Source organism: Pleurodeles waltl, chromosome 2_2, assembly GCF_031143425.1.
Source record: "Pleurodeles waltl isolate 20211129_DDA chromosome 2_2, aPleWal1.hap1.20221129, whole genome shotgun sequence".
Taxonomy (NCBI): domain Eukaryota; kingdom Metazoa; phylum Chordata; class Amphibia; order Caudata; family Salamandridae; genus Pleurodeles; species Pleurodeles waltl.
In genome coordinates this window covers 162,911,141-162,937,842 of record NC_090439.1, presented here as the reverse complement: position 1 = coordinate 162,937,842, position 26,702 = coordinate 162,911,141, and positions in this window count along the sequence as shown.

Below are 26,702 nucleotides of genomic sequence, written 5' to 3'. Positions count from 1 at the left end.
AACACCTCTGTTTTCCTTAAAAAATTTGGCTGTGTCCACGTTGCGCTTTGGGGCGTTTCCTGTCGCGGGCGCTAGGCCTAACCACACAAGTGAGGTATCATTTTTATCGGGAGACGTGGGGGAACGTTGGGTGGAAGGAAATTTGTGGCTCCTCTCAGATTCCAGAACTTTCTGCCACAGAAATGTGAGGAACATGTGTGTTTTTAGCCAAATTATGAGGTTTGCAAAGGATTCTGGGTAACAGAACCTGGTCCGAGCCACACAAGTCACCCCATCTTGGATTCCCCTAGGTCTCTAGTTTTCAGAAATGTACAGGTTTGGTAGGATTCCCTAGGTGGCGGCTGAGCTACAGGCCAAAATCTACAGGTAGGCACTTTGCAAAAAACACCTCTGTTTTCCTTCAAAAATTTGGCTGTGTGCACGTTGCGCTTTGGGGCGTTTCCTGTCGCGGGCGCTAGGCCTACCCACACAAGTGAGGTATCATTTTTATCGGGCGACGTGGGGGAACGCTGTGTGGAAGGAAATTTGTGGCTCCTCTCAGATTCCAGAACTTTCTGCCACAGAAATGTGAGGAACATGTGTTTTTTTAGCCAAATTTTGAGGTTTGCAAAGGATTCTGGGTAACAGAACCTGGTCCGAGCCACACAAGTCACCCCATCTTGGATTCCCCTAGGTCTCTAGTTTTCAGAAATGCACAGGTTTGGTAGGTTTCCCTAGGTGGCGGCTGAGCTACAGGCCAAACTCTACAGGTAGGCACTTTGCAAAAAACACCTCTGTTTTCCTTCAAACATTTGGCTGTGTCCACGTTGCGCTTTGGGCGTTTCCTGTCGCGGGCGCTAGGCCTACCCACACAAGTGAGGTATCATTTTTATCGGGAGACATGGGGGAACGCTGGGTGGAAGGAAATTTGTGGCTCCTCTCAGATTGCAGAACTTTCTGCCACAGAAATGTGAGGAACATGTGTTTTTTTAGCCAAATTTTGAGGTTTGCAAAGGATTCTGGGTAACAGAACCTGGTCCGAGCCACACAAGTCACCCCATCTTGGATTCCCCTAGGTCTCTAGTTTTCAGAAATGCACAGGTTTGGTAGGTTTCCCTAGGTGGCGGCTGAGCTACAGGCCAAAATCTACAGGTAGGCACTTTGAAAAAACACCTCTGTGTTCCTTCAAAAATTTGGCTGTGTCCACGTTGCGCTTTGGGGCGTTTCCTGTCGCGGGCGCTAGGCCTACCCACACAAGTGAGGTATCATTTATATCGGGAGACGTGGGGGAACGCTGGGTGGAAGGAAATTTGTGGCTCCTCTCAGATTCCAGAACTTTCTGCCACAGAAATGTGAGGAACATGTGTTTTTTTAGCCAAATTTTGAAGTTTGCAAAGGATTCTGGGTAACAGAACCTGGTCCGAGCCACACAAGTCACCCCATCTTGGATTCCCCTAGGTCTCTAGTTTTCAGAAATGCACAGGTTTGGTAGGTTTCCCTAGGTGGCGGCTGAGCTACAGGCCAAAATCTACAGGTAGGCACTTTGCAAAAAACACCTCTGTTTTCCTTCAAAAATTTGGCTGTGTCCACGTTGCGCTTTGGGGCGTTTCCTGTCACGGGCGCTAGGCCTACCCACACAAGTGAGGTATCATTTTTATCGGGAGACGAGGGGGAACGCTCGGTGGAAGGAACTTTGTGGCTCCTCTCAGATTCCAGAACTTTCTGCCACAGAAATGTGAGGAACATGTGTTTTTTTAGCCAAATTTTGAGGTTTGCAAAGGATTCTGGGTAACAGAACCTGGTCCGAGCCGCACAAGTCACCCCATCTTGAATTCCCCTAGGTCTCTAGTTTTCAGAAATGCACAGGTTTGGTAGGTTTCCCTAGGTGGCGGCTGAGCTACAGGCCAAAATCTACAGGTAGGCACTTTGCAAAAAACACCTCTGTTTTCCTTCAAAAATTTGGCTGTGTCCACGTTGCGCTTTGGGGCGTTTCCTGTCGCGGGCGCTAGGCCTAACCACACAAGTGAAGTATCATTTGTATCGGGAGACGTGGGGGAACGCTGGGTGGAAGGAAATTTGTGGCTCCTCTCAGATTCCAGAACTTTCTGCCACAGAAATTTGAGGAACATGTGTTTTTTTAGCCAAATCTTGAGGTTTGCAAAGGATTCTGGGTAACAGAACCTAGTCCGAGCCACACAAGTCACCCCATCTTGGATTCCACTAGGTCTCTAGTTTTCAGAAATGCACAGGTTTGGTAAGTTTCCCTAGGTGGCGGCTGAGCTACAGGCCAAAATCTACAGGTAGGCACTTTGCAAAAAACACCTCTGTTTTCCTTCAAAAATTTGGCTGTGTCCACGTAGCGCTTTGGGGCGTTTCCTGTCTCGGGCGCTAGGCCTACCCACACAAGTGAGGTATCATTTTTATCGGGAGACGTGGGGGAACGCTGGGTGGAAGAAAATTTGTGGCTCCTCTCAGATTGCAGAACTTTCTGCCACAGAAATGTGAGGAACATGTGTTTTTTTAGCCAAATTTTGAGGTTTGCAAAGGATTCTTCGTAACAGAACCTGGTCCGAGCCACACAAGTCACCCCATCTTGGATTCCCCTAGGTCTCTAGTTTTCAGAAATGCACAGGTTTGGTAAGTTTCCCTAGGTGGCGGCTGAGCTACAGGCCAAAATCTACAGGTAGGCACTTTGCAAAAAACACCTCTGTTTTCCTTCAAAAATTTGGCTGTGTCCACGTTGCGCTTTGGGGCGTTTCCTGTCGCGGGCGCTAGGCCTACCCACACAAGTGAGGTATCATTTTTATCGAGAGACATGGGGGAACGCTGGGTGAAAGGACATTTGTGGCTCCTCTCAGATTCCAGAACTTTCTGCCACAGAAATGTGAGGAACATGTGTTTTTTTAGCCAAATTTTGAGGTTTGCAAAGGATTCTGGGTAACAGAACCTGGTCCGAGCCACACAAGTCATCCCATCTTGGATTCCCCTAGGTCTCTAGTTTTCAGAAATGCACAGGTTTGGTAAGTTTCCCTAGGTGGCGGCTGAGCTACAGGCCAAAATCTACAGGTAGGCACTTTGTAAAAAACACCTCTGTTTTTCTTCAAAAATTTGGCTGTGTCCACGTTGCGCTTTGGGGTGTTTCCTGTCGCGGGTGCTAGGCCTACCCACACAAGTGAGGTATCATTTTTATGGTGAGACGTGGGGGAACGCTGGGTGGAAGGAAATTTGTGGCTCCTCTCAGATTCCAGAACTTTCTGCCACAGAAATGTGAGGAACACATGTTTTTTTAGCCAAATTTTGAGGTTTGCAAAGGATTCTGGGTAACAGAACCTGGTCCGAGCCACACAAGTCACCCCATCTTGGATACCCCTAGGTCTCTAGTTTTCAGAAATGCACAGGTTTGATAAGTTTCCCTAGGTGGCGGCTGAGCTACAGGCCAAAATCTACAGGTAGGCACTTTGCAAAAAACACCTCTGTTTTCCTTCAAAAATTTGGCTGTGTCCACGTTGCGCTTTGGGGCGTTTCCTGTCGCGGGCGCTAGGCCTACCCACACAAGTGAGGTATCATTTTTATCGGAAGACGTGGGGGAACGCTGGGTGGAAGGAAATTTGTGGCTCCTCCCAGATTCCAGAACTTTCTGCCACAGAAATGTGAGGAACATGTGTTTTTTTAGCCAAATTTTGAGGTTTGCAAAGGATTCTGGGTAACAGATCCTGGTCCGAGCCACACAAGTCACCCCATCTTGGATTCCCCTAGGTCTCCAGTTTTCAGAAATGCACAGGTTTGGTAGGTTTCCCTAGGTGGCGGCTGAGCTACAGGCCAAAATCTACAGGTAGGCACTTTGCAAAAAACACCTCTGTTTTCCTTAAAAAATGTGGCTGTGTCCACGTTGCGCTTTGGGGCGTTTCCTGTCGCGGGCGCTAGGCCTAACCACACAAGTGAGGTATCATTTTTATCGGGAGACGTGGGGGAACGTTGGGTGGAAGGAAATTTGTGGCTCCTCTCAGATTCCAGAACTTTCTGCCACAGAAATGTGAGGAACATGTGTGTTTTCAGCCAAATTTTGAGGTTTGCAAAGGATTCTGGGTAACAGAGCCTGGTCCGAGCCACACAAGTCACCCCATCTTGGATTCCCCTAGGTCTCTAGTTTTCAGAAATGTACAGGTTTGGTAGGTTTCCCTACGTGGCGGCTGAGCTACAGGCCAAAATCTACAGGTAGGCACTTTGCAAAAAACACCTCTGTTTTCCTTCAAAAATTTGGCCGTGTCCACGTTGCGCTTTGGGGCGTTTCCTGTCGCGGGCGCTAGGCCTACCCACACAAGTGAGGTATCATTTTTATCGGGCGACGTGGGGGAACGCTGTGTGGAAGGAAATTTGTGGCTCCTCTCAGATTCCAGAACTTTCTGCCACAGAAATGTGAGGAACATGTGTTTTTTTAGCCAAATTTTGAGGTTTGCAAAGGATTCTGGGTAACAGAACCTGGTCCGAGCCACACAAGTCACCCCATCTTGGATTCCCCTAGGTCTCTAGTTTTCAGAAATGCACAGGTTTGGTAGGTTTCCCTAGGTGGCGGCTGAGCTACAGGCCAAAATCTACAGGTAGGCACTTTGCAAAAAACACCTCTGTTTTCCTTCAAAAATTTGGCTGTGTCCACGTTGCGCTTTGGGGCGTTTCCTGTCGCGGGCGCTAGGCCTACCCACACAAGTGAGGTATCATTTTTATCGGGAGACGTGGGGGAACGCTGGGTGGAAGGAAATTTGTGGCTCCTCTCAGATTCCAGAACTTTCTGCCACAGAAATGTGAGGAATATGCTTTTTTTTAGCCAAATTTTGAGGTTTGCAAAGGATTCTGGGTAACAGATCCTGGTCCGAGCCACACAAGTCACCCCATCTTGGATTCCCCTAGGTCTCTAGTTTTCAGAAATGCACAGGTTTGGTAGGTTTCCCTAGGTGGCGGCTGAGCTACAGGCCAAAATCTACAGGTAGGCACTTTGCAAAAAACACCTCTGTTTTCCTTAAAAAATTTGGCTGTGTCCACGTTGCGCTTTGGGGCGTTTCCTGTCGCGGGCGCTAGGCCTACCCACACAAGTGAGGTATCATTTTTATCGGGCGACGTGGGGGAACGCTGTGTGGAAGGAAATTTGTGGCTCCTCTCAGATTCCAGAACTTTCTGCCACAGAAATGTGAGGAACATGTGTTTTTTTAGCCAAATTTTGACGTTTGCAAAGGATTCTGGGTAACAGAACCTGGTCCGAGCCACACAAGTCACCCCATCTTGGATTCCCCTAGGTCTCTAGTTTTCAGAAATGCACAGGTTTGGTAGGTTTCCCTAGGTGGCGGCTGAGCTACAGGCCAAAATCTACAGGTAGGCACTTTGCAAAAAACACCTCTGTTTTCCTTCAAAAATTTGGCTGTGTCCACGTTGCGCTTTGGGGCGTTTCCTGTCGCGGGCGCTAGGCCTACCCACACAAGTGAGGTATCATTTATATCGGGAGACGTGGGGGAACGCTGGGTGGAAGGAAATTTGTGGCTCCTCTCAGATTCCAGAACTTTCTGCCACAGAAATGTGAGGAACATGTGTTTTTTTAGCCAAATTTTGAGGTTTGCAAAGGATTCTGGGTAACAGAACCTGGTCCGAGCCACACAAGTCACCCCATCTTGGATTCCCCTAGGTCTCTAGTTTTCAGAAATGCACAGGTTTGGTAGGTTTCCCTAGGTGGCGGCTGAGCTACTGGCCTAAATCTACAGGTAGGCACTTTGCAAAAAACACTTCTGTTTTCCTTAAAAAATTTGGCTGTGTCCACGTTGCGCTTTGGGGCGTTTCCTGTCGCGGGCGCTAGGCCTACCCACACAAGTGAGGTATCATTTTTATCGGGAGACGTGGGGGAACGCTGGGTGGAAGGAACTTTGTGGCTCCTCTCAGATTCCAGAACTTTCTGCCACAGAAATGTGAGGAACATGTGTTTTTTTAGCCAAATTTTGAGGTTTGCAAAGGATTCTGGGTAACAGAACCTGGTCCGAGCCACACAAGTCACCCCATCTTGGATTCCCCTAGGTCTCTAGTTTTCAGAAATGCACAGGTTTGGTAGGTTTCCCTAGGTGGCGGCTGAGCTACAGGCCAAAATCTACAGGTAGGCACTTTGCAAAAAACACCTCTGTTTTCCTTCAAAAATTTGGCTGTGTCCACGTTGCGCTTTGGGGCGTTTCCTGTCGCGGGCGCTAGGCCTACCCACACAAGTGAGGTATCATTTTTATCGGGAGACGTGGGGGAACGCTGGGTGGAAGGAAATTTGTGGCTCCTCTCAGATTCCAGAACTTTCTGCCACAGAAATGTGAGGAACATGTGTTTTTTTAGCCAAATTTTGAGGTTTGCAAAGGATTCTGGGTAACAGAACCTGGTCCGAGCCACACAAGTCACCCCATCTTGGATTCCCCGAGGTCTCTAGTTTTCAGAAATGCACAGGTTTGGTAAGTTTCCCTAGGTGGCGGCTGAGCTACAGGCCAAAATCTACAGGTAGGCACTTTGCAAAAAACACCTCTGTTTTCCTTCAAAAATTTGGCTGTGTCCACGTTGCGCTTTGGGGCGTTTCCTGTCGCGGGCGCTAGGCCTACCCACACAAGTGAGGTATCATTTTTATCGGGAGACATGGGGGAACGCTGGGTGGAAGGAAATTTATTGCTCCTCTCAGATTCCAGAACTTTCTGCCACAGAAATGTGAGGAACATGAGTTTTTTTAGCCAAATTTTGAGGTTTGCAAAGGATTCTGGGTAACAGAACCTGGTCCGAGCCACACAAGTCACCCCATCTTGGATTCCCCTAGGTCTCTAGTTTTCAGAAATGCACAGGTTTGTTAGGTTTCCCTAGGTGGCGGCAGAGCTACAGGCCAAAATCTAAAGGTAGGCACTTTGCAAAAAACAGCTCTGTTTTCCTTCAAAAATTTGGCTGTGTCCACGTTGCGCTTTGGGGCGTTTCCTGTCGCGGGCGCTAGGCCTAACCACACCACTGAGGTATCATTTTTATCGGGAGACGTGGGGGAACGCTGGGTGGAAGGAAATTTGTGGCTCCTCTCAGATTCCAGATTTTTCTGCCACAGAAATGTGAGGAACATGTGTTTTTTTAGCCAAATTTTGAGGTTTGCAAAGGATTCTGGGTAACAGAACCTGGTCCGAGCCACACAAGTCACCCCATCTTGGATTCCCCGAGGTCTCTAGTTTTCAGAAATGCACAGGTTTGGTAAGTTTCCCTAGGTGGCGGCTGAGCTACAGGCCAAAATCTACAGGTATGCACTTTGCAAAAAACACCTCTGTTTTCCTTCAAAAATTTGGCTGTGTCCAAGTTGCGCTTTGGGGCGTTTCCTGTCGCGGGCGCTAGGCCTACCCACACAAGTGAGGTATCATTTTTATCGGGAGACGTGGGGAACGCTGGGTGGAAGGAAATTTGTGGCTCCTCTCAGATTCCAGAACTTTCTGCCACAGAAATGTGAGGAACATGTGTTTTTTTAGCCAAATTTTGAGGTTTGCAAAGGATTCTGGGTAACAGAACCTGGTCCGAGCCACACAAGTCACCCCATCTTGGATTCCCCGAGGTCTCTAGTTTTCAGAAATGCACAGGTTTGGTAAGTTTCCCTAGGTGGCGGCTGAGCTACAGGCCAAAATCTACAGGTAGGCACTTTGCAAAAAACACCTCTGTTTTCCTTCAAAAATTTGGCTGTGTCCACGTTGCGCTTTGGGGCGTTTCCTGTCGCGGGCGCTAGGCCTACCCACACAAGTGAGGTATCATTTTTATCGGGAGACGTGGGGGAACGATGGGTGGAAGGAAATTTGTGGCTCCTCTCAGATTCCAGAACTTTCTGCCACAGAAATGTGAGGAACATGTGTTTTTTTAGACAAATTTTGAGGTTTGCAAAGGATTCTGGGTAACAGAACCTGGTCGGAGCCACACAAGTCACCCCATCTTGGATTCCCCTAGGTCTCTAGTTTTCAGAAATGCACAGGTTTGGTAGGTTTCCCTAGGTGGCGGCTGAGCTACAGGCCAAAATCGACAGGTAGGCACTTTGCAAAAAACACCTCTGTTTTCCTTCAAAAATGTGGCTCTGTCCACGTTGCGCTGTGGGGCGTTTCCTGTCGCGGGCGCTAGGCCTACCCACACAAGTGAGGTATCATTTTTATCGGGAGACGTGGGGGAACGCTGGGTGGAAGGAAATTTGTGGCTCCTCTCAGATTGCAGAACTTTCTGCCACAGAAATGTGAGGAACATGTGTTTGTTTAGCCAAATTTTGAGGTTTGCAAAGGATTCTGGGTAACAGAACCTGGTCCGAGCCACACAAGTCACCACATCTTGGATTCCCCTAGGTCTCTAGTTTTCAGAAATGCACAGGTTTGTTAGGTTTCCCTAGGTGGCGGCTGAGCTACAGGCCAAAATCTACAGGTAGGCACTTTGCAAAAAACAGCTCTGTTTTCCTTAAAAAATTTGGCTGTGTCCACGTTGCGCTTTGGGGCGTTTCCTGTCGCGGGCGCTAGGCCTAACCACACAAGTGAGGTATCATTTTTATCGGGAGACGTGGGGGAACGTTGGGTGGAAGGAAATTTGTGGCTCCTCTCAGATTCCAGAACTTTCTGCCACAGAAATGTGAGGAACATGTGTGTTTTTAGCCAAATTTTGAGGTTTGCAAAGGATTCTGGGTAACAGAACCTGGTCCGAGCCACACAAGTCACCCCATCTTGGATTCCCCTAGGTCTCTAGTTTTCAGAAATGTACAGGTCTGGTAGGTTTCCCTAGGTGGCGGCTGAGCTACAGGCCAAAATCTACAGGTAGGCACTTTGCACAAAACACCTCTGTTTTCCTTCAAAAATTTGGCTGTGTCCACGTTGCGCTTTGGGGCGTTTCCTGTCGCGGGCGCTAGGCCTACCCACGCAAGTGAGGTTTCATTTTTATCGAGCGACGTGGGGGAACGCTGTGTGGAAGGAAATTTGTGGCTCCTCTCAGATTCCAGAACTTTCTGCCACAGAAATATGAGGAACATGTGTTTTTTTAGCCAAATTTTGATGTTTGCAAAGGATTCTGGGTAACAGAACGTGGTCCGAGCCACACAAGTCACCCCATCTTGGATTCCCCTAGGTCTCTAGTTTTCAGAAATGCACAGGTTTGGTAGGTTTCCCTAGGTGGCGGCTGAGCTACAGGCCAAAATCTACAGGTAGGCACTTTGCAAAAAACACCTCTGTTTTCCTTCAAAAATTTGGCTGTGTCCACGTTGCGCTTTGGGGCGTTTCCTGTCGCGGGCGCTAGGCCTACCCACACAAGTGAGGTATCATTTTTATCGGGAGACGTGGGGGAACGCTGGGTGGAAGGAAATTTGTGGCTCCTCTCAGATTCCAGAACTTTCTGCCACAGAAATGTGAGGAACATGTGTTTTTTTAGCCAAATTTTGAGGTTTGCAAAGGATTCTGGGTAACAGATCCTGGTCCGAGCCACACAAGTCACCCCATCTTCGATTCCCCTAGGTCTCTAGCTTTCAGAAATGCACAGGTTTGGTAGGTTTCCCTAGGTGGCGGCTGAGCTACAGGCCAAAATCTACAGGTAGGCACTTTGCAAAAAACACCTCTGTTTTCCTTCAAAAATTTGGCTGTGTCCACGTTGCGCTTTGGGGCGTTTCCTGTCGCGGGCGCTAGGCCTAACCACACAAGTGAGGTATCATTTTTATCGGGAGACGTGGGGGAACGTTGGGTGGAAGGAAATTTGTGGCTCGTCTCAGATTCCAGAACTTTCTGCCACAGAAATGTGAGGAACATGTGTGTTTTTAGCCAAATTTTGAGGTTTGCAAAGGATTCTGGGTAACAGAACCTGGTCCGAGCCACACAAGTCACCCCATCTTGGATTCCCCTAGGTCTCTAGTTTTCAGAAATGTACAGGTTTGGTAGGTTTCCCTAGGTGGCGGCTGAGCTACAGGCCAAAATCTACAGGTAGGCACTTTGCAAAAAACACCTCTGTTTTCCTTCAAAAATTTGGCTGTGTGCACGTTGCGCTTTGGCGCGTTTCCTGTCGCGGGCGCTAGGCCTACCCACACAAGTGAGGTATCATTTTTATCGGGCGACGTGGGGGAACGCTGTGTGGAAGGAAATTTGTGGCTCCTCTCAGATTCCAGAACTTTCTGCCACAGAAATGTGAGGAACATGTGTTTTTTTAGCCAAATTTTGAGGTTTGCAAAGGATTCTGGGTAACAGAACCTGGTCCGAGCCACACAAGTCACCCCATCTTGGATTCCCCTAGGTCTCTAGTTTTCAGAAATGCACAGGTTTGGTAGGTTTCCCTAGGTGGCGGCTGAGCTACAGGCCAAACTCTACAGGTAGGCACTTTGCAAAAAACACCTCTGTTTTCCTTCAAACATTTGGCTGTGTCCACGTTGCGCTTTGGGCGTTTCCTGTCGCGGGCGCTAGGCCTACCCACACAAGTGAGGTATCATTTTTATCGGGAGACGTGGGGGAACGCTGGGTGGAAGGAAATTTGTGGCTCCTCTCAGATTGCAGAACTTTCTGCCACAGAAATGTGAGGAACATGTGTTTTTTTAGCCAAATTTTGAGGTTTGCAAAGGATTCTGGGTAACAGAACCTGGTCCGAGCCACACAAGTCACCCCATCTTGGATTCCCCTAGGTCTCTAGTTTTCAGAAATGCACAGGTTTGGTAGGTTTCCCTAGGTGGCGGCTGAGCTACAGGCCAAAATCTACAGGTAGGCACTTTGAAAAAACACCTCTGTGTTCCTTCAAAAATTTGGCTGTGTCCACGTTGCGCTTTGGGGCGTTCCCTGTCGCGGGCGCTAGGCCTACCCACACAAGTGAGGTATCATTTATATCGGGAGACGTGGGGGAACGCTGGGTGGAAGGAAATTTGTGGCTCCTCTCAGATTCCAGAACTTTCTGCCACAGAAATGTGAGGAACATGTGTTTTTTTAGCCAAATTTTGAGGTTTGCAAAGGATTCTGGGTAACAGAACCTGGTCCGAGCCACACAAGTCACCCCATCTTGGATTCCCCTAGGTCTCTAGTTTTCAGAAATGCACAGGTTTGGTAGGTTTCCCTAGGTGGCGGCTGAGCTACAGGCCAAAATCTACAGGTAGGCACTTTGCAAAAAACACCTCTGTTTTCCTTCAAAAATTTGGCTGTGTCCACGTTGCGCTTTGGGGCGTTTCCTGTCGCGGGCGATAGGCCTACCCACACAAGTGAGGTATCATTTTTATCGGGAGACGTGGGGGAACGCTTGGTGGAAGGAACTTTGTGGCTCCTCTCAGATTCCAGAACTTTCTGCCACAGAAATGTGAGGAACATGTGTTTTTTTAGCCAAATTTTGAGGTTTGCAAAGGATTCTGGGTAACAGAACCTGGTCCGAGCCGCACAAGTCACCCCATCTTGGATTCCCCTAGGTCTCTAGTTTTCAGAAATGCACAGGTTTGGTAGGTTTCCCTAGGTGGCGGCTGAGCTACAGGCCAAAATCTACAGGTAGGCACTTTGCAAAAAACACCTCTTTTTTCCTTCAAAAATTTGGCTGTGTCCACGTTGCGCTTTGGGGAGTTTCCTGTCGCGGGCGCTAGGCCTACCCACACAAGTGAGGTATCATTTTTATCGGGAGACGTGGGGGAACGCTGGGTGGAAGGAAATTTGGGGCTCCTCTCAGATTCCAGAACTTTCTGCCACAGAAATTTGAGGAACATGTGTTTTTTTAGCCAAATCTTGAGGTTTGCAAAGGATTCTGGGTAACAGAACCTAGTCCGAGCCACACAAGTCACCCCATCTTGGATTCCACTAGGTCTCTAGTTTTCAGAAATGCACAGGTTTGGTAAGTTTCCCTAGGTGGCGGCTGAGCTACAGGCCAAAATCTACAGGTAGGCACTTTGCAAAAAACACCTCTGTTTTCCTTCAAAAATTTGGCTGTGTCCACGTAGCGCTTTGGGGCGTTTCCTGTCGCGGGCGCTAGGCCTACCCACACAAGTGAGGTATCATTTTTATCGGGAGACGTGGGGGAACGCTGGGTGGAAGAAAATTTGTGGCTCCTCTCAGATTGCAGAACTTTCTGCCACAGAAATGTGAGGAACATGTGTTTTTTTAGCCAAATTTTGAGGTTTGCAAAGGATTCTTCGTAACAGAACCTGGTCCGAGCCACACAAGTCACCCCATCTTGGATTCCCCTAGGTCTCTAGTTTTCAGAAATGCACAGGTTTGGTAGGTTTCCCTACGTGGCGGGTGAACTGCAGGCCAAAATCTACAGGTAGGCACTTTGCAAAAAACACCTCTGTTTTCCTTCAAAAATTTGGCTGTGTCCACGTTGCGCTTTGGGGCGTTTCCTGTCGCGGGCGCTAGGCCTACCCACACAAGTGAGGTATCATTTTTATCGAGAGACATGGGGGAACGCTGGGTGAAAGGACATTTGTGGCTCCTCTCAGATTCCAGAACTTTCTGCCACAGAAATGTGAGGAACATGTGTTTTTTTTAGCCAAATTTTGAGGTTTGCAAAGGATTCTGGGTAACAGAACCTGGTCCGAGCCACACAAGTCATCCCATCTTGGATTCCCCTAGGTCTCTAGTTTTCAGAAATGCACAGGTTTGGTAAGTTTCCCTAGGTGGCGGCTGAGCTACAGGCCAAAATCTACAGGTAGGCACTTTGTAAAAAACACCTCTGTTTTTCTTCAAAAATTTGGCTGTGTCCACGTTGCGCTTTGGGGTGTTTCCTGTCGCGGGTGCTAGGCCTACCCACACAAGTGAGGTATCATTTTTATCGGGAGACGTGGAGGAACGCTGGGTGGAAGGAAATTTGTGGCTCCTCTCAGATTCCAGAACTTTCTGCCACAGAAATGTGAGGAACACATGTTTTTTTAGCCAAATTTTGAGGTTTGCAAAGGATTCTGGGTAACAGAACCTGGTCCGAGCCACACAAGTCACCCCATCTTGGATACCCCTAGGTCTCTAGTTTTCAGAAATGCACAGGTTTGATAAGTTTCCCTAGGTGGCGGCTGAGCTACAGCCCAAAATCTACAGGTAGGCACTTTGCAAAAAACACCTCTGTTTTCCTTCAAAAATTTGGCTGTGTCCACGTTGCGCTTTGGGGCATTTCCTGTCGCGGGCGCTAGGCCTACCCACACAAGTGAGGTATCATTTTTATCGGGAGACGTGGGGGAACGCTGGGTGGAAGGAAATTTGTGGCTCCTCTCAGATTCCAGAACTTTCTGCCACAGAAATGTGAGGAACATGTGTTTTTTTAGCCAAATTTTGAGGTTTGCAAAGGATTCTGGGTAACAGATCCTGGTCCGAGCCACACAAGTCACCCCATCTTGGATTCCCCTAGGTCTCTAGTTTTCAGAAATGCACAGGTTTGGTAGGTTTCCCTAGGTGGCGGCTGAGCTACAGGCCAAAATCTACAGGTAGGCACTTTGCAAAAAACACCTCTGTTTTCCTTAAAAAATTTGGCTGTGTCCACGTTGCGCTTTGGGGCGTTTCCTGTCGCGGGCGCAAGGCCTAACCACACAAGTGAGGTATCATTTTTATCGGGAGACGTGGGGGAACGTTGGGTGGAAGGAAATTTGTGGCTCCTCTCAGATTCCAGAACTTTCTGCCACAGAAATGTGAGGAACATGTGTGTTTTTAGCCAAATTTTGAGGTTTGCAAAGGATTCTGGGTAACAGAACCTGGTCCGAGCCACACAAGTCACCCCATCTTGGATACCCCTAGGTCTCTAGTTTTCAGAAATGCACAGGTTTGATAAGTTTCCCTAGGTGGCGGCTGAGCTACAGGCCAAAATCTACAGGTAGGCACTTTGCAAAAAACACCTCTGTTTTCCTTCAAAAATTTGGCTGTGTCCACGTTGCGCTTTGGGGCGTTTCCTGTCGCGGGCGCTAGGCCTACCCACACAAGTGAGGTATCATTTTTATCGGGAGACGTGGGGGAACGCTGGGTGGAAGGAAATTTGTGGCTCCTCTCAGATTCCAGAACTTTCTGCCACAGAAATGTGAGGAACATGTGTTTTTTTAGCCAAATTTTGAGGTTTGCAAAGGATTCTGGGTAACAGATCCTGGTCCGAGCCACACAAGTCACCCCATCTTGGATTCCCCTAGGTCTCTAGTTTTCAGAAATGCACAGGTTTGGTAGGTTTCCCTAGGTGGCGGCTGAGCTACAGGCCAAAATCTACAGGTAGGCACTTTGCAAAAAACACCTCTGTTTTCCTTAAAAAATTTGGCTGTGTCCACGTTGCGCTTTGGGGCGTTTCCTGTCGCGGGCGCAAGGCCTAACCACACAAGTGAGGTATCATTTTTATCGGGAGACGTGGGGGAACGTTGGGTGGAAGGAAATTTGTGGCTCCTCTCAGATTCCAGAACTTTCTGCCACAGAAATGTGAGGAACATGTGTGTTTTTAGCCAAATTTTGAGGTTTGCAAAGGATTCTGGGTAACAGAACCTGATCCGAGCCACACAAGTCACCCCATCTTGGATACCCCTAGGTCTCTAGTTTTCAGAAATGCACAGGTTTGATAAGTTTCCCTAGGTGGCGGCTGAGCTACAGGCCAAAATCTACAGGTAGGCACTTTGCAAAAAACACCTCTGTTTTCCTTCAAAAATTTGGCTGTGTCCACGTTGCGCTTTGGGGCGTTTCCTGTCGCGGGCGCTAGGCCTACCCACACAAGTGAGGTATCATTTTTATCGGGAGACGTGGGGGAACGCTGGGTGGAAGGAAATTTGTGGCTCCTCTCAGATTCCAGAACTTTCTGCCACAGAAATGTGAGGAACATGTGTTTTTTTAGCCAAATTTTGAGGTTTGCAAAGGATTCTGTGTAACAGATCCTGGTCCGAGCCACACAAGTCACCCCATCTTGGATTCCCCTAGGTCTCTAGTTTTCAGAAATGCACAGGTTTGGTAGGTTTCCCTAGGTGGCGGCTGAGCTACAGGCCAAAATCTACAGGTAAGCACTTTGCAAAAAACACCTCTGTTTTCCTTAAAAAATTTGGCTGTGTCCACGTTGCGCTTTGGGGAGTTTCCTGTCGCGGGCGCTAGGCCTAACCACACAAGTGAGGTATCATTTTTATCGGGAGACGTGGGGGAACGTTGGGTGGAAGGAAATTTGTGGCTCCTCTCAGATTCCAGAACTTTCTGCCACAGAAATGTGAGGAACATGTGTGTTTTTAGCCAAATTTTGAGGTTTGCAAAGGATTCTGGGTAACAGAACCTGGTCCGAGCCACACAAGTCACCCCATCTTGGATTCCCCTAGGTCTCTAGTTTTCAGAAATGTACAGGTTTGGTAGGTTTCCCTACGTGGCGGCTGAGCTACAGGCCAAAATCTACAGGTAGGCACTTTGCAAAAAACACCTCTGTTTTCCTTCAAAAATTTGGCTGTGTCCACGTTGCGCTTTGGAGCGTTTCCTGTCGCGGGCGCTAGGCCTACCCACACAAGTGAGGTATCATTTTTATCGGGAGACGTGGGGGAACGCTGGGTGGAAGGAAATTTGTGGCTCCTCTCAGATTCCAGAACTTTCTGCCACAGAAATGTGAGGAACATGTGTTTTTTTAGCCAAATTTTGAGGTTTGCAAAGGATTCTGGGTAACAGAACCTGGTCCGAGCCACACAAGTCACCCCATCTTGGATTCCCCTAGGTCTCTAGTTTTCAGAAATGCACAGGTTTGGTAGGTTTCCCTAGGTGGCGGCTGAGCTACAGGCCAAAATCTACAGGTAGGCACTTTGCAAAAAACACCTCTGTTTTCCTTCAAAAATTTGGCTGTGTCCACGTTGCGCTTTGGGGCGTTTCCTGTCGCGGGCGCTAGGCCTACCCTCACAAGTGAGGTATCATTTTTATCGGGAGACGTGGGGGAACGCTGGGTGGAAGGAAATTTGTGGCTCCTCTCAGATTCCAGAACTTTCTGCAACAGAAATGTGAGGAATATGTGTTTTTTTAGCAAAATTTTGAGGTTTGCAAAGGATTCTGGGTAACAGATCCTGGTCCGAGCCACACAAGTCACCCCATCTTGGATTCCCCTAGGTCTCTAGTTTTCAGAAATGCACAGGTTTGGTAGGTTTCCCTAGGTGGCGGCTGAGCTACAGGCCAAAATCTACAGGTAGGCACTTTGCAAAAAACACCTCTGTTTTCCTTAAAAAATTTGGCTGTGTCCACGTTGCGCTTTGGGGCGTTTCCTGTCGCGGGCGCTAGGCCTAACCACACAAGTGAGGTATCATTTTTATCGGGAGACGTGGGGGAACGTTGGGTGGAAGGAAATTTGTGGCTCCTCTCAGATTCCAGAACTTTCTGCCACAGAAATGTGAGGAACATGTGTGTTTTTAGCCAAATTTTGAGGTTTGCAAAGGATTCTGGGTAACAGAACCTGGTCCAAGCCACACAAGTCACCCCATCTTGGATTCCCCTAGGTCTCTAGTTTTCAGAAATGTACAGGTTTGGTAGGTTTCCCTAGGTGGCGGCTGAGCTACAGGCCAAAATCTACAGGTAGGCACTTTGCAAAAAACACCTCTGTTTTCCTTCAAAAATTTGGCTGTGTCCACGTTGCGCTTTGGGGCGTTTCCTGTCGCGGGCGCTAGGCCTACCCACACAAGTGAGGTATCATTTTTATCGGGCGACGTGGGGGAACGCTGTGTGGAAGGAAATTTGTGGCTCCTCTCAGATTCCAGAACTTTCTGCCACAGAAATGTGAGGAACATGTGTTTTTTTAGCCAAATTTTGAGGTTTGCAAAGGATTCTGGGTAACAGATCCTGGTCCGAGCCATACAAGTCACCCCATCTTGGATTCCCCTAGGTCTCTAGTTTTCAGAAATGCACAGGTTTGGTAAGTTTCCCTAGGTGGCGGCTGAGCTACAGGTCAAAATCTACAGGTAGGCACTTTGCAAAAAACACCTCTGTTTTCCTTCAAAAATTTGGCTGTGTCCACGTTGCGCTTTGGGGCGTTTCCTGTCGCAGGCGCTAGGCCTACCCACACAAGTGAGGTATCATTTTTATCGGGAGACGTGGGGGAACGCTGGGTGGAAGGAAATTTGTGGCTCCTCTCAGATTCCAGAACTTTCTGCCACAGAAATGTGAGGAATATGTGTTTTTTTAGCAAAATGTTGAGGTTTGCAAAGGATTCTGGGTAACAGATCCTGGTCCGAGCCACACAAGTCACCCCATCTTGGATTCCCCTAGGTCTCTAGTTTTCAGAAATGCACAGGTTTGGTAGGTTTCCCTAGGTGGCGGCTGAGCTACAGGCCAAAATCTACAGGTAGGCACTTTGCAAAAAACACCTCTGTTTTCCTTAAAAAATTTGGCTGTGTCCACGTTGCGCTTTGGGGCGTTTCCTGTCGCGGGCGCTAGGCCTAACCACACAAGTGAGGTATCATTTTTATCGGGAGACGTGGGGGAACGTTGGGTGGAAGGAAATTTGTGGCTCGTCTCAGATTCCAGAACTTTCTGCCACAGAAATGTGAGGAACATGTGTGTTTTTAGCCAAATTTTGAGGTTTGCAAAGGATTCTGGGTAACAGAACCTGGTCCGAGCCACACAAGTCACCCCATCTTGGATTCCCCTAGGTCTCTAGTTTTCAGAAATGTACAGGTTTGGTAGGTTTCCCTAGGTGGCGGCTGAGCTACAGGCCAAAATCTACAGGTAGGCACTTTGCAAAAAACACCTCTGTTTTCCTTCAAAAATTTGGCTGTGTGCACGTTGCGCTTTGGGGCGTTTCCTGTCGCGGGCGCTAGGCCTACCCACACAAGTGAGGTATCATTTTTATCGGGCGACGTGGGGGAACGCTGTGTGGAAGGAAATTTGTGGCTCCTCTCAGATTCCAGAACTTTCTGCCACAGAAATGTGAGGAACATGTGTTTTTTTAGCCAAATTTTGAGGTTTGCAAAGGATTCTGGGTAACAGAACCTGGTCCGAGCCACACAAGTCACCCCATCTTGGATTCCCCTAGGTCTCTAGTTTTCAGAAATGCACAGGTTTGGTAGGTTTCCCTAGGTGGCGGCTGAGCTACAGGCCAAACTCTACAGGTAAGCACTTTGCAAAAAACACCTCTGTTTTCCTTCAAACATTTGGCTGTGTCCACGTTGCGCTTTGGGCGTTTCCTGTCGCGGGCGCTAGGCCTACCCACACAAGTGAGGTATCATTTTTATCGGGAGACGTGGGGGAACGCTGGGTGGAAGGAAATTTGTGGCTCCTCTCAGATTGCAGAACTTTCTGCCACAGAAATGTGAGGAACATGTGTTTTTTTAGCCAAATTTTGAGGTTTGCAAAGGATTCTGGGTAACAGAACCTGGTCCGAGCCACACAAGTCACCCCATCTTGGATTCCCCTAGGTCTCTAGTTTTCAGAAATGCACAGGTTTGGTAGGTTTCCCTAGGTGGCGGCTGAGCTACAGGCCAAAATCTACAGGTAGGCACTTTGAAAAAACACCTCTGTGTTCCTTCAAAAATTTGGCTGTGTCCACGTTGCGCTTTGGGGTGTTCCCTGTCGCGGGCGCTAGGCCTACCCACACAAGTGAGGTATCATTTATATCGGGAGACGTGGGGGAACGCTGGGTGGAAGGAAATTTGTGGCTCCTCTCAGATTCCAGAACTTTCTGCCACAGAAATGTGAGGAACATGTGTTTTTTTAGCCAAATTTTGACGTTTGCAAAGGATTCTGGGTAACAGAACCTGGTCCGAGCCACACAAGTCACCCCATATTGGATTCCCCTAGGTCTCTAGTTTTCAGAAATGCACAGGTTTGGTAGGTTTCCCTAGGTGGCGGCTGAGCTACAGGCCAAAATCTACAGGTAGGCACTTTGCAAAAAACACCTCTGTTTTCCTTCAAAAATTTGGCTGTGTCCACGTTGCGCTTTGGGGCGTTTCCTGTCGCGGGCGCTAGGCCTACCCACACAAGTGAGGTATCATTTTTATCGGGAGACGTGGGGGAACGCTCGGTGGAAGGAACTTTGTGGCTCCTCTCAGATTCCAGAACTTTCTGCCACAGAAATGTGAGGAACATGTGTTTTTTTAGCCAAATTTTGAGGTTTGCAAAGGATTCTGGGTAACAGAACCTGGTCCGAGCCGCACAAGTCACCCCATCTTGGATTCCCCTAGGTCTCTAGTTTTCAGAAATGCACAGGTTTGGTAGGTTTCCCTAGGTGGCGGCTGAGCTACAGGCCAAAATCTACAGGTAGGCACTTTGCAAAAAACACCTCTTTTTTCCTTCAAAAATTTGGCTGTGTCCACGTTGCGCTTTGGGGCGTTTCCTGTCGCGGGCGCTAGGCCTACCCACACAAGTGAGGTATCATTTTTATCGGGAGACGTGGGGGAACGCTGGGTGGAAGGAAATTTGTGGCTCCTCTCAGATTCCAGAACTTTCTGCCACAGAAATTTGAGGAACATGTGTTTTTTTAGCCAAATCTTGAGGTTTGCAAAGGATTCTGGGTAACAGAACCTAGTCCGAGCCACACAAGTCACCCCATCTTGGATTCCCCTAGGTCTCTAGTTTTCAGAAATGTACAGGTTTGGTAGGTTTCCCTAGGTGGCGGCTGAGCTACAGGCCAAAATCTACAGGTAGGCACTTTGCAAAAAACACCTCTGTTTTCCTTCAAAAATTTGGCTGTGTGCACGTTGCGCTTTGGGGCGTTTCCTGTCGCGGGCGCTAGGCCTACCCACACAAGTGAGGTATCATTTTTATCGGGCGACGTGGGGGAACGCTGTGTGGAAGGAAATTTGTGGCTCCTCTCAGATTCCAGAACTTTCTGCCACAGAAATGTGAGGAACATGTGTTTTTTTAGCCAAATTTTGAGGTTTGCAAAGGATTCTGGGTAACAGAACCTGGTCCGAGCCACACAAGTCACCCCATCTTGGATTCCCCTAGGTCTCTAGTTTTCAGAAATGCACAGGTTTGGTAGGTTTCCCTAGGTGGCGGCTGAGCTACAGGCCAAACTCTACAGGTAGGCACTTTGCAAAAAACACCTCTGTTTTCCTTCAAACATTTGGCTGTGTCCACGTTGCGCTTTGGGCGTTTCCTGTCGCGGGCGCTAGGCCTACCCACACAAGTGAGGTATCATTTTTATCGGGAGACGTGGGGGAACGCTGGGTGGAAGGAAATTTGTGGCTCCTCTCAGATTGCAGAACTTTCTGCCACAGAAATGTGAGGAACATGTGTTTTTTTAGCCAAATTTTGAGGTTTGCAAAGGATTCTGGGTAACAGAACCTGGTCCGAGCCACACAAGTCACCCCATCTTGGATTCCCCTAGGTCTCTAGTTTTCAGAAATGCACAGGTTTGGTAGGTTTCCCTAGGTGGCGGCTGAGCTACAGGCCAAAATCTACAGGTAGGCACTTTGAAAAAACACCTCTGTGTTCCTTCAAAAATTTGGCTGTGTCCACGTTGCGCTTTGGGGCGTTCCCTGTCGCGGGCGCTAGGCCTACCCACACAAGTGAGGTATCATTTATATCGGGAGACGTGGGGGAACGCTGGGTGGAAGGAAATTTGTGGCTCCTCTCAGATTCCAGAACTTTCTGCCACAGAAATGTGAGGAACATGTGTTTTTTTAGCCAAATTTTGAGGTTTGCAAAGGATTCTGGGTAACAGAACCTGGTCCGAGCCACACAAGTCACCCCATCTTGGATTCCCCTAGGTCTCTAGTTTTCAGAAATGCACAGGTTTGGTAGGTTTCCCTAGGTGGCGGCTGAGCTACAGGCCAAAATCTACAGGTAGGCACTTTGCAAAAAACACCTCTTTTTTCCTTCAAAAATTTGGCTGTGTCCACGTTGCGCTTTGGGGCGTTTCCTGTCGCGGGCGCTAGGCCTACCCACACAAGTGAGGTATCATTTTTATCGGGAGACGTGGGGGAACGCTGGGTGGAAGGAAATTTGTGGCTCCTCTCAGATTCCAGAACTTTCTGCCACAGAAATTTGAGGAACATGTGTTTTTTTAGCCAAATCTTGAGGTTTGCAAAGGATTCTGGGTAACAGAACCTAGTCCGAGCCACACAAGTCACCCCATCTTGGATTCCACTAGGTCTCTAGTTTTCAGAAATGCACAGGTTTGGTAAGTTTCCCTAGGTGGCGGCTGAGCTACAGGCCAAAATCTACAGGTAGGCACTTTGCAAAAAACACCTCTGTTTTCCTTCAAAAATTTGGCTGTGTCCACGTAGCGCTTTGGGGCGTTTCCTGTCGCGGGCGCTAGGCCTACCCACACAAGTGAGGTATCATTTTTATCGGGAGACGTGGGGGAACGCTGGGTGGAAGAAAATTTGTGGCTCCTCTCAGATTGCAGAACTTTCTGCCACAGAAATGTGAGGAACATGTGTTTTTTTAGCCAAATTTTGAGGTTTGCAAAGGATTCTTCGTAACAGAACCTGGTCCGAGCCACACAAGTCACCCCATCTTGGATTCCCCTAGGTCTCTAGTTTTCAGAAATGCACAGGTTTGGTAGGTTTCCCTACGTGGCGGGTGAACTGCAGGCCAAAATCTACAGGTAGGCACTTTGCAAAAAACACCTCTGTTTTCCTTCAAAAATTTGGCTGTGTCCACGTTGCGCTTTGGGGCGTTTCCTGTCGCGGGCGCTAGGCCTACCCACACAAGTGAGGTATCATTTTTATCGAGAGACATGGGGGAACGCTGGGTGAAAGGACATTTGTGGCTCCTCTCAGATTCCAGAACTTTCTGCCACAGAAATGTGAGGAACATGTGTTTTTTTAGCCAAATTTTGAGGTTTGCAAAGGATTCTGGGTAACAGAACCTGGTCCGAGCCACACAAGTCATCCCATCTTGGATTCCCCTAGGTCTCTAGTTTTCAGAAATGCACAGGTTTGGTAGGTTTCCCTAGGTGGCGGCTGAGCTACAGGCCAAAATCTACAGGTAGGCACTTTGCAAAAAACACCTCTGTTTTCCTTCAAAAATTTGGCTGTGTCCACGTTGCGCTTTGGGGCATTTCCTGTCGCGGGCGCTAGGCCTACCCACACAAGTGAGGTATCATTTTTATCGGGCGACGTGGGGGAACGCTGTGTGGAAGGAAATTTGTGGCTCCTCTCAGATTCCAGAACTTTCTGCCACAGAAATGTGAGGAACATGTGTTTTTTTAGCCAAATTTTGAGGTTTGCAAAGGATTCTGGGTAACAGAACTTGGTCCGAGCCACACAAGTCACCCCATCTTGGATTCCCCTAGGTCTCTAGTTTTCAGAAATGCACAGGTTTGGTAGGTTTCCCTAGGTGGCGGCTGAGCTACAGGCCAAAATCTACAGGTAGGCACTTTGCAAAAAACACCTCTGTTTTCCTTCAAAAATTTGGCTGTGTCCACGTTGCGCTTTGGGCGTTTCCTGTCGCGGGCGCTAGGCCTACCCACACAAGTGAGGTATCATTTTTATCGGGAGACGTGGGGGAACGCTGGGTGGAAGGAAATTTGTGGCTCCTCTCAGATTCCAGAACTTTCTGCCACAGAAATGTGAGGAACATGTGTGTTTTTAGCCAAATTTTGAGGTTTGCAAAGGATTCTGGGTAACAGAACCTGGTCCGAGCTACACAAGTCACCCCATCTTGGATTCCCCTAGGTCTCTAGTTTTCAGAAATGTACAGGTTTGGTAGGTTTCCCTAGGTGGCGGCTGAGCTACAGGCCAAAATCTACAGGTAGGCACTTTGCAAAAAACACCTCTGTTTTCCTTCAAAAATTTGGCTGTGTCCACGTTGCGCTTTGGGGCGTTTCCTGTCGCGGGCGCTAGGCCTACCCACACAAGTGAGGTATCATTTTTATCGGGAGACGTGGGGGAACGCTGGGTGGAAGGAAATTTGTGGCTCCTCTCAGATTCCAGAACTTTCTGCCACAGAAATGTGAGGAACATGTGTTTTTTTAGCCAAATTTTGAGGTTTGCAAAGGATTCTGGGTAACAGAACCTGGTCCGAGCCACACAAGTCACCCCATCTTGGATTCCCCGAGGTCTCTAGTTTTCAGAAATGCACAGGTTTGGTAAGTTTCCCTAGGTGGCGGCTGAGCTACTGGCCAAAATCTACAGGTAGGCACTTTGCAAAAAACACCTCTGTTTTCCTTCAAAAATTTGGCTGTGTCCACGTTGCGCTTTGGGGCGTTTCCTGTCGCGGGCGCTAGGCCTACCCACACAAGTGAGGTATCATTTTTATCGGGAGACATGGGGGAACGCTGGGTGGAAGGAAATTTGTTGCTCCTCTCAGATTCCAGAACTTTCTGCCACAGAAATGTGAGGAATATGTGTTTTTTTAGCCAAATTTTGAGGTTTGCAAAGGATTCTGGGTAACAGAACCTGGTCCGAGCCACACAAGTCACCCCATCTTGGATTCCCCTAGGTCTCTAGTTTTCAGAAATGCACAGGTTTGTTAGGTTTCCCTAGGTGGCGGCTGAGCTACAGGCCAAAATCTACAGGTAGGCACTTTGCAAAAAACAGCTCTGTTTTCCTTCAAAAATTTGGCTGTGTCCACATTGCGCTTTGGGGCGTTTCCTGTCGCGGGCGCTAGGCCTAACCACACCACTGAGGTATCATTTTTATCGGGAGACGTGGGGGAACGCTGGGTGGAAGGAAATTTGTGGCTCCTCTCAGATTCCAGATTTTTCTGCCACAGAAATGTGAGGAACATGTGTTTTTTTAGCCAAATTTTGAGGTTTGCAAAGGATTCTGGGTAACAGAACCTGGTCCGAGCCACACAAGTCACCCCATCTTGGATTCCCCTAGGTCTCTAGTTTTCAGAAATGCACAGGTTTGGTAGGTTTCTCTAGGTGGCGGCTGAGCTACAGGTCAAAATCTACAGGTAGGCACTTTGCAAAAAACAACTCTGTTTTCCTTCAAAAATTTGGCTGTGTCCACGTTGCGCTTTGGGGCGTTTCCTGTCGCGGGCGCTAGGCCTACCCACACAAGTGAGGTATCATTTTTATCGGGAGACATGGGGGAACGCTCGGTGGAAGGAACTTTGTGGCTCCTCTCAGATTCCAGAACTTTCTGCCACAGAAATGTGAGGAACATGTGTTTTTTTAGCCAAATTTTGAGGTTTGCAAAGGATTCTGGGTAACAGAACCTGGTCCGAGCCGCACAAGTCACCCCATCTTGGATTCCCCTAGGTCTCTAGTTTTCAGAAATGCACAGGTTTGGTAGGTTTCCCTAGGTGGCGGCTGAGCTACAGGCCAAAATCTACAGGTAGGCACTTTGCAAAAAACACCTCTTTTTTCCTTCAAAAATTTGGCTGTGTCCACGTTGCGCTTTGGGGCGTTTCCTGTCGCGGGCGCTAGGCCTACCCACACAAGTGAGGTATCATTTTTATCGGGAGACGTGGGGGAACGCTGGGTGGAAGGAAATTTGTGGCTCCTCTCAGATTCCAGAACTTTCTGCCACAGAAATTTGAGGAACATGTGTTTTTTTAGCCAAATCTTGAGGTTTGCAAAGGATTCTGGGTAACAGAACCTAGTCCGAGCCACACAAGTCACCCCATCTTGGATTCCACTAGGTCTCTAGTTTTCAGAAATGCACAGGTTTGGTAAGTTTCCCTAGGTGGCGGCTGAGCTACAGGCCAAAATCTACAGGTAGGCACTTTGCAAAAAACACCTCTGTTTTCCTTCAAAAATTTGGCTGTGTCCACGTAGCGCTTTGGGGCGTTTCCTGTCGCGGGCGCTAGGCCTACCCACACAAGTGAGGTATCATTTTTATCGGGAGACGTGGGGGAACGCTGGGTGGAAGAAAATTTGTGGCTCCTCTCAGATTGCAGAACTTTCTGCCACAGAAATGTGAGGAACATGTGTTTTTTTAGCCAAATTTTGAGGTTTGCAAAGGATTCTTCGTAACAGAACCTGGTCCGAGCCACACAAGTCACCCCATCTTGGATTCCCCTAGGTCTCTAGTTTTCAGAAATGCACAGGTTTGGTAGGTTTCCCTACGTGGCGGGTGAACTGCAGGCCAAAATCTACAGGTAGGCACTTTGCAAAAAACACCTCTGTTTTCCTTCAAAAATTTGGCTGTGTCCACGTTGCGCTTTGGGGCGTTTCCTGTCGCGGGCGCTAGGCCTACCCACACAAGTGAGGTATCATTTTTATCGAGAGACATGGGGGAACGCTGGGTGAAAGGACATTTGTGGCTCCTCTCAGATTCCAGAACTTTCTGCCACAGAAATGTGAGGAACATGTGTTTTTTTAGCCAAATTTTGAGGTTTGCAAAGGATTCTGGGTAACAGAACCTGGTCCGAGCCACACAAGTCATCCCATCTTGGATTCCCCTAGGTCTCTAGTTTTCAGAAATGCACAGGTTTGGTAGGTTTCCCTAGGTGGCGGCTGAGCTACAGGCCAAAATCTACAGGTAGGCACTTTGCAAAAAACACCTCTGTTTTCCTTCAAAAATTTGGCTGTGTCCACGTTGCGCTTTGGGGCATTTCCTGTCGCGGGCGCTAGGCCTACCCACACAAGTGAGGTATCATTTTTATCGGGCGACGTGGGGGAACGCTGTGTGGAAGGAAATTTGTGGCTCCTCTCAGATTCCAGAACTTTCTGCCACAGAAATGTGAGGAACATGTGTTTTTTTAGCCAAATTTTGAGGTTTGCAAAGGATTCTGGGTAACAGAACTTGGTCCGAGCCACACAAGTCACCCCATCTTGGATTCCCCTAGGTCTCTAGTTTTCAAAAATGCACAGGTTTGGTAGGTTTCCCTAGGTGGCGGCTGAGCTACAGGCCAAAATCTACAGGTAGGCACTTTGCAAAAAACACCTCTGTTTTCCTTCAAAAATTTGGCTGTGTCCACGTTGCGCTTTGGGCGTTTCCTGTCGCGGGCGCTAGGCCTACCCACACAAGTGAGGTATCATTTTTATCGGGAGACGTGGGGGAACGCTGGGTGGAAGGAAATTTGTGGCTCCTCTCAGATTCCAGAACTTTCTGCCACAGAAATGTGAGGAACATGTGTGTTTTTAGCCAAATTTTGAGGTTTGCAAAGGATTCTGGGTAACAGAACCTGGTCCGAGCTACACAAGTCACCCCATCTTGGATTCCCCTAGGTCTCTAGTTTTCAGAAATGTACAGGTTTGGTAGGTTTCCCTAGGTGGCGGCTGAGCTACAGGCCAAAATCTACAGGTAGGCACTTTGCAAAAAACACCTCTGTTTTCCTTCAAAAATTTGGCTGTGTCCACGTTGCGCTTTGGGGCGTTTCCTGTCGCGGGCGCTAGGCCTACCCACACAAGTGAGGTATCATTTTTATCGGGAGACGTGGGGGAACGCTGGGTGGAAGGAAATTTGTGGCTCCTCTCAGATTCCAGAACTTTCTGCCACAGAAATGTGAGGAACATGTGTTTTTTTAGCCAAATTTTGAGGTTTGCAAAGGATTCTGGGTAACAGAACCTGGTCCGAGCCACACAAGTCACCCCATCTTGGATTCCCCGAGGTCTCTAGTTTTCAGAAATGCACAGGTTTGGTAAGTTTCCCTAGGTGGCGGCTGAGCTACTGGCCAAAATCTACAGGTAGGCACTTTGCAAAAAACACCTCTGTTTTCCTTCAAAAATTTGGCTGTGTCCACGTTGCGCTTTGGGGCGTTTCCTGTCGCGGGCGCTAGGCCTACCCACACAAGTGAGGTATCATTTTTATCGGGAGACATGGGGGAACGCTGGGTGGAAGGAAATTTGTTGCTCCTCTCAGATTCCAGAACTTTCTGCCACAGAAATGTGAGGAACATGTGTTTTTTTAGCCAAATTTTGAGGTTTGCAAAGGATTCTGGGTAACAGAACCTGGTCCGAGCCACACAAGTCACCCCATCTTGGATTCC